The sequence below is a fragment of the Engraulis encrasicolus genome, unplaced genomic scaffold, assembly GCF_034702125.1.
Source record: "Engraulis encrasicolus isolate BLACKSEA-1 unplaced genomic scaffold, IST_EnEncr_1.0 scaffold_83_np1212, whole genome shotgun sequence".
Classification (NCBI taxonomy): Eukaryota; Metazoa; Chordata; class Actinopteri; order Clupeiformes; family Engraulidae; genus Engraulis; species Engraulis encrasicolus.
Genome location: NW_026946181.1, coordinates 207,836 through 216,498, shown reverse-complemented (window position 1 = coordinate 216,498; position 8,663 = coordinate 207,836).

Sequence of the window (8,663 nt, the reverse complement as noted above, 5' to 3'; positions counted from 1 at the left end):
CTGAACTTTTATTCTGACGGGGTAAACGACACTCCCCTTTCCTTCCGGTATGTAGCATAAGTCATTGCGGTGGTAGCTAGCTAGCAGGCGCTGTGTTTTTGATGCTGTCGAGTGCAGCGTTGGCACGCCGCTCTCTCTGTCCCTCCGTTTGTGGTTGAGCCATCGTACGGGAAAGGTAGGCGTCCTTCTCGGTTGATTCATTGCTCTTTTGGTGCATTGTAATGTACTTAGTTTGTTGGTTACTGACGCCATTTAACTTAATCGCAGCCCTGTCCATCCGCAACTGGCGTGAACCCAGCTGGCAGTCGGCTACTGTTCTGGAGCTTGTATGCCGAGCTCGGCAAACTTGAGGTAAAGTTGCGGTCCGTACGTTTCTCTCATGTGTTATGCGAACGTAGTCTCTGTTGTGACTGATGTAATGTTACTCTATCGCAGTATCACTGGTGGCGTGCTTCCACTTCGTGCCCTTTGTGGTTGACTACTTGCGTGCCGCTTCGAGAGAACCAAAGGTAATGTCGTGTTTTCTCTGTCGGCATGTGCCTGAATCTGGCATTTTTTTATTTAGCGTTTATTGATTTGACTTGCATGTGCCACAGTTTCCTTGATGCACGGTACCCAGCTGGAACCCGGCGTGAACCATATCCCGACTTGCGCTTGGCAGTCCTGATCTGGAGGTAATGCCTTCATTTTTTGTAAGAGATGCTTAGCACTTGACTTGTGTAGGGAGTTGTGTGGGGTGGGAGTGGGGGTGCTCCGCAGGTGTGATGGCGGGACTGGCGGCGTGGTGCTTTTGATATCGCGTTGTGGTGTCGCGGTTGCACCTGTGGGAGCGCCCGCATTTCCACAATACACAACTCCTGCTTAATTGATTTATAAACGCCGTTTCTAATGGTAACTTTCTTGTTAAATGTACATAGGAGGAGTTGGTGCCTTCGACTACACTGATGCAGTATCACTAGAGAAGGGGGGCATTACTGTTCCTTTCCCAACCTTTTTCTTTTTTTGTCCCATTGTGAAAGTGATTTATCCTATGCAGCCTTTCACTTTGTAACGTCCGAGACGAAGGGGCTCGTGTAAGTTTCACTCTAACATCCAAGACGAAGGGGCTTGTGTAATTTTCACTCTAACATCCAAGACGAAGGGGCTTGTGTAATTTTCACTCTAACATCCAAGACGAAGGGGCTTGTGTAAGTTTCACTCTAACATCCGAGACGAAGGGGCTCGTGTACGTTTCTACTTAGTAACATCCAAGACGAAGGGGCTTGTGTAGGTTTTTCACTCTAACATCCGAGACGAAGGGGCTCGTGTAAGTTTCTACTTAGTAACTGCCAAGACGGAGCTTGTGTATATGATTAGGGTATGAACACTGAAGTATTACTGTCCAGTCGAATGTGCCGGACGCGCTGTCACAGTATCCTACTGCCACAACTCTCATCGTCCACGCAGGCTCCAATGACATCCGGCTGCAGCAGTCTAAAAAACTTGAGTCCGATTTCCTCTCTTTTATTAATACCCTTCGCAGCACTGGAAAAAAATACGCTATCTCAGGCCCCATCCCCTCTGTTTGTTTCTCTGCCTTCCAGTTCTCCCGAATCCGCCAACTGCACGTCTGGCTGATGAGACACTGCCGCCAAGAAGCCATTCCCTACGTTGACAACTTCTCCGCTTTCTGGAACCGCAGAAACCTCTTCGCACGAGATGGAAGGCACTTAAACAGATCTGGCGCTCGTCTCCTCGCGACCAACCTAGAGCTGACCCTCGAAGCCCATCGGTCCTTGGATTGACTAACAGGTGTTTCAAATCCAAAGCACTACACCAATTTAGACACTGCGTGCCCAACAGAGAGTAGGCCTACCCCACTAGCTATCCACGCTGTCACTACCCGTAGGAAAGCTCGCAGATATAGACCCTCTGGTTGTGTACACAACAACCTAATTACGATTGCACCTGAACGCATAAACAATTGCTCTACTACTTTGAATGTTAATGCTGCATTACTTAACGTGCAGTCCTTGACCAACAAAAGCTTCGTAGTAAACCAGCTGGTCTCGGACAAAAACATAAGCTTTATGTTCCTTACCGAAACATGGCTTAAAGACGACGGGGCTGCTACTTTTATTGAGGCTTGCCCTTCCGATTACAAATTCCTTCACGCCCCGAGACCAAAGAAACGAGGCGGAGGCGTAGCCATACTTTTCTCCAACAAATTTAATTGTACTAAGATGAATCTGGGCTCTTTCTCTTCATTTGAATACATGGCAATGAGGGTCCAAGCAAACCTCAAACTGATCATTATTGTTCTGTACCGTCCACCGAAATTCTCTTCGTCATTTCTATCTGATTTTCCTCCACCTTCATGTCGGACGTACTTACTAACTATGACAAAGCAATAATTGCTGGCGACTTTAATATCCACGTAAATAAATCAGATGACGCAATAGCCAAGTCTTTCTTAGACACATTAAATGGATTCGGTCTCGTCCAGAATGTTACAGAACAGCCTACCCATCGAAAAGGCAACACACTTGACCTTGTTATTTCACATGCACTTGATATCAATAATATATCGGTCACGGACGTCGGCCTCTCCGACCACCACTGTGTGTTTTTTGATTTTGACATTTCAACACAAATTAGCACACCCAACAATGTCATTCACAGACGACGCATTAATGCCTCTGCTGAGCTTAAGATTTCAGACCTCATCAAATCAGGTGACCTACTAAATGGTCACTGCACACCTGATGAAATGGTTGATAGCTTCAACAACAACTTAAGAGGAATTCTAGATAACATAGCTCCAATTAGAACGACGACAAGAACCAGAGCTAGGTATTCACCTTGGATGAATGACTCACTTAGAGCCTTAAAAAGAAAATGCAGAGTAACCGAGCGTCTTTGGAGGAAAACTAAATTAGAAGTCCACAGACAATCCCTTAGGGATGAGATCTCCTCCTACAATAATGCGGTACGCTCAGAGAGAAAAGCATATTTTTCCAAAATCATAACAGACAACCAGCATAATGCGAAAGTTCTTTTTTCACTATTGACCACCTGCTTAATCCAACACATAGCAATAACAACCTAAATGCAGCATCACATGCCAAGTGCGAGGAATTTGCTAGATTTTTTAATAAAAAGATTGCCGACATTAGAGAAGGCATCCAAGGTGGAAACGCAGCAACCTCTGTCGCCCACTCAGGCGATACACCGAGGGGAGGGTTAAACCCCCCTAGGAGACCTGAGAGCTTCCAAAAGTTTTGTCCAATTACAGAGGACGACCTCTGTAAAATAGTCAGGGAAAGTAAGCAGTCTACCTGCAGCCTTGACGCGATCCCCACATATCTGCTAAAAAACATACTTGGTTGCTTAGCAGCACCTTTACTGCAAATTGTTAACACCTCTATGCTTACAGGCATTTTTCCAAGCTCATTCAAAACAGCCATGGTAAAGCCACTCCTAAAAAAGACAAATTTAGATCAGAATTCTTTAAACAACTACAGACCTATATCAAACCTCCCCTTTATAAGCAAGGTACTAGAAAAAGTTGTATTTAAACAGCTTAATCAACATCTGGCTGGGAATGATATCTTGGAAAAATTCCAATCAGGCTTTAGAGCCAACCATAGCACCGAAACAGCACTAACCAAAATAATAAGTGATCTTAGGCTCAGCACTGCCGCAAACAAAGTTTCAGCACTTATCCTCCTCGACCTCAGTGCCGCCTTTGACACGATAGACCACAACATACTAATTGACCGCCTTGAATCTTGGGTAGGCTTGTCCGGTCACGTCTTAGAGTGGTTCAAAACATATATTACAGGAAGACAGTTTTTTGTCACCATCGGAGAATACGTCTCCAACAAGTATGATGTGCCTTTTGGAGTTGCTCAGGGTAGTTGCTTGGGCCCTCTCCTCTCCTCTCTCTATATGTTGCCCCTGGGCTCCATCATCAGAGAGCACAATGTTGATTTTCATAGCTATGCCGATGACACTCAACTACAGTTAGGGCCAGAAATATTTGGACAGCAACACAATTATTATCCTTTTCCACCCTATACACCACCACAATGGATTTGAAATGAAACAAACAAGCTGTGTATTAACTGTAGACTCTCATCGTTAATGTGAGGGTGTTAAAATCCATATCGCATAAACAGGAATGAAATAGCAAAGCTTTTTGTGTGTGTTGCCCACTTTTCAAGGGATCAAAAGTAATTGGACAGTAGGCTTCTCAGCTATTTTTCAGTCAGATTTGTGTTATTCCCATACTACACCATCACCAAGATGTCAATACAAGGTCTTAGAGTTCATTTGAAGTGTTCCATTTGCATTTCCATATATTTTTACGGAATATCCATGAGATCCAAAGTCCATCTGTCACCATCAGTGATGCAAGCCATCATAAGGTGGAAAAAATCAAAACAAACCCATTTGAGAGATGGGGAAAAATTTAATATGATTAATTCAAGAGTTCAGAATGTTGGAAAAAAGAAATACCAGAGCAACACCAAATTACCTGGCAGACATGGAAGACAAATGCTGTGGATGACAGACAATATTCTGTATCTGGTGAACAAAAACCCATCTCCCAACAGTTGGCCAGATGTAGAACAGTGTCCAGGTGAACGGTGGAGACATGTCCAAGGCAACAATCAAGAAAAAGATCAAGAACATGGAGGAACACTTCACTATAGGAAATACAGAGGGTTCACTAAAAGATGTAAATTATTGATTGCATCAGAAATAGCAATACCTGATTTGGCTTTACCAAACAACGTCTTAAAAAGACTGTATAGGTCTTGAGCTACATCCTATGGACAGAGGAGACGAAAATCATCTTGTACAAGAGTAATGGGAAGAAATGAGTATAAAGAAGGGAAGGAACTGCTCATGATTCAAAGCATACCACCCAATCAGTGAATCATGGTGTTGGTAGTGTCATGGTGTGGGCATGCATATCTGTCAATACGATTATCCCCTTGTATTTATTGATGATGAGGACTACCCACAAAAGCCACAGGATGAATTCTGAAGATTTTCAGGCTATATTATCATGTCATATTAAACCTAATGGTTCTGGACTCATTGGACAATGTTTCACAGTGCAGATGGACAATGACCCAAAGCTTCATCTGAAAGCCACTAGCCATTTCTATCCCAAAAATATATATTTAATTATTCAATGGCCCAGCCAATCACCTCATCTGAGTACGGTTGAGCAAGCATTTCACCTACTGGAGGCAAAACTGAAGGGAAATACCTTAAGAATAAGCAGGAACTGAAGACTGTTGCAATAGAGAGCTCACCATAGCATCACCAGGGATAAAACCCAGTGTCTATTGATGTCTATGGATTGCAAATTACAGGCTGTAACTGACTGGAAAGTATTTGCAACCAAATAATTAAAAATTGAAAGGTTGATGTATAAATACTAGACTGTCCAATTACTTTTGGTCCCTTAAAAATGGGGTGGCACTGATAGAAAATGTCATAATTCCTTCACAGTTCACTCGATTTGGACGCTAACACCCCCATATTAAAGCTGAAAGTCTGCTAATAATGTTCATCTCATTTGTTTCATTTCAAATCCATTGGGATTGTGTACACCACCAAAAACATGAAAATTGTGCAGATGTCCAAATATTTATGGCCCTAACTGTATATATCTCTGTCGAGCCTAGCCAAACCACTGCCATTCATGCCTTGACTAAATGCATGTCTGCCATTACAGATTGGATGAACAGTAACTTCCTAAAATTAAATGAAGATAAAACTGAAGTGTTGCTCATTGGGCCTAAGAAAAAACGTGCAAAACTCCACTCAAGCCTAGGTGACCTAAGCATACACATTAAAGATAAGGTTACTAGCCTAGGTGTGGTCATAGACTCGGATTTGAGCTTTGAGCCTCACATCAACAAGATAACAAAATCTGCTTTTTTCCATCTTAGAAATGTCAACAAAGTGCGCGGCTTGGCCCCCCGACAAGACGCTGAGAAACTTATTCATGCCTTTGTCACCAGTAGGATAGACTACTGCAATGCTCTCTTCTCTGGTCTCCCAAAAAAATTAATTGACAAATTGCAACTCATTCAAAACTCTGCTGCAAGAATCCTAACAAGAACCAGAATGAGAGAGCACATCTCTCCTGTCTTGGCAGACCTGCACTGGTTACCTGTCTCATACAGAATCGACTTTAAGATTCTGCTCACAGTATTTAAAGCATTAAATGGACTTGCCCCTAGCTATATCTCAGACATGCTCTCTTTTTATGCCCCTGCTCGAGCTCTCAGGTCCACTGATGCCAAGCTGCTAAGGACCCCCACCCCCCCGCAGAAGAAGATCGGCGACGCCGCGTTTGCCTGCTATGTGCCCAAGAGATGGAACGCCCTCCCCATCGAGATCCGATCAGCCACCTCCGTCGACTCCTTTAAGAAGCAGCTGAAGACCCACCTCTTCATCCTTGCCAACTCCTAGCTGCCAAAGCGTCATAGTGTCCCAGCCGCCGCAGCGCCCTTACTACTCGCAATCCAGCCCTGGCAGGGGGCTCCCCTAGGTGGCCGCTGGTCTCTGCCTGAGGTTTCTTCCTGACTACAGGGGGTCTTTTTTTCTCAGACCTCACCGAGCTTTTTTTCCCCCTCACAAACTATGAATCAAGCGAAAGGGAGTTTTTCCTCACCCCTGATGCCACCAGGGGCCGCACCTGAGCGCCCAATCTCTGTGTGACTATCTATGACTTATGATAGGCCCAGCCACTATGGACCTTACACATCTAAGAATCCTGGTCCTAACCTACGTTGACCTTATGACTCTACATTCTCTGTCTATCTCTTCTTCCTCTGCCTTCTTGCTTTTTCTGCCTCTCCTCTATACCTCTCCTTTTAAATCTATCTCTAATAATGTTTTTTCCCATTTGTTAAGCACTTTGAGTTACATGCCTTGTATGACACAGTGCTATACAAATACAATTATTATTATTATTATTATTATTACTGGGAGACGCATCTTAAACCCCAGAATCCTTTTTGGAACCTGTACTTGCTGTAGGGAGAGACCAAATACGTGTGTCTAACAAGTGTGTGTGTGTGTGTGTGTGTGTGTGTGTGTGTGTGCGGTGGCCATTACCAATTTTGCCCTTTTGGCAGTTTTGTTTTGTTTTGTTATCAGTGTGGGGATTTTGTGTGTTATTTTGGTTTGTTATTTTTTTATTGTGATTTACTAACTTTGTTTGCAGTGCAATTTTTTTTGTTATTTTGGTCTACCTCTCGTGCAACTAGCACAACTGCACAATTTTGTATACTAAGATGGCGTGCCTACAAATACTGTGAAAGGTTCACATTCTATTTTTTAATATTGTACTGAGCCCATGAGGCATACTTGACACAGAGACTCATTACGAAAAAGAAAATAAAAAGAACTCTGAATTGTATGACAGTTGTATCTCCTGTTATTCACCAACCTGTTGCGGGGAAAGTCAAATCAAGTGTTTGATGGTTGGGTTCTCTCACCCTAACAAATGAGAGTGGCGTAGTCACTAAACATCTTAAAAATATAAAAAAAAATATTACGGTAAAGAGATAACGCAGGCCACACTTAGATAATGCATTCTCTCTCTCTCTCTCTCTCTCTCTCTCTCTCTCTCTCTCTCTCTCTCTCTCTCTCTCTCTCTCTCTCTCTCTCTCTAAATCAACAAGATGTTTTTCCAAACCTGGTCCAAACGAGTAGAAGTACAATTGTTTATGCCAGGGCTATTCAAATGGCGGCCCTGGGGCCAGTATTCCCCTTTGGACAGCAAGGTTCTGGCCCCCAAAAGCCCCTTGAAATACAGAATCGTTTTTCGGAATTTAGAGATAAAAGTATGGGTTCTGTTAGCGTGCTGAAACGGGACACGGGACGTTAACATGCAGGAAATTACATCTAAGAAAGGCAAAACTTTCTGGGGGAGGACCCCCAGACCCTCCACTTCAATGAAGACTCCTATATTTTTTTTGTTCCGTGACAGTCAACAACCATATTGTAATAGACCAGGGGTGGATTTCTCGAATCCGACGAAAATTAGCCTTCGGACCAAGTAAGTACGAACGAAGTCCGACACAACAACTAACCAACAACTATGATTTCTCGAAAGCCCCAAACCAACAAAGTCCGATGTAGGTACGAAGTAAGTCGGACGAAATTCCAACCAAGTAAGTTCAGACGCACGATGAAGTTATCGGAAATGCTCGGAGTGTCTCGCCTCAGCTCGGGTGAAAGCAGTGACGCTGTACCACACAGTGCCTGTCAAATTTAGGCTATACATCTATCAAAGTCCACAAATCTTTGTCAACACAATCATGTCCCCGACTTCACCCCTCTTCAACTGCAGTTACCAAATGCGACATTACAATCCACCATGTATTATTTTTACTTAGGTTTTGCATATAATGTTTAATATTGTATGCTATAGCCTACCACTAATATGGAAGCACGGTTGGTGGGTGAGTGGTTAGAATGTCGGAATTCCATAGCCTACACGTTTGCCGTTTCCTTATCGGAGGCGTGAGTTCAACCGGTGAATATAGCCCTAGGCTATATAATAACCACCCATCACATATTTTTTCCAGAACGGCAAGCGAAGTCATTCTCACGTTCATGGGCAACGCAACACTTTCAACAGGTCATGG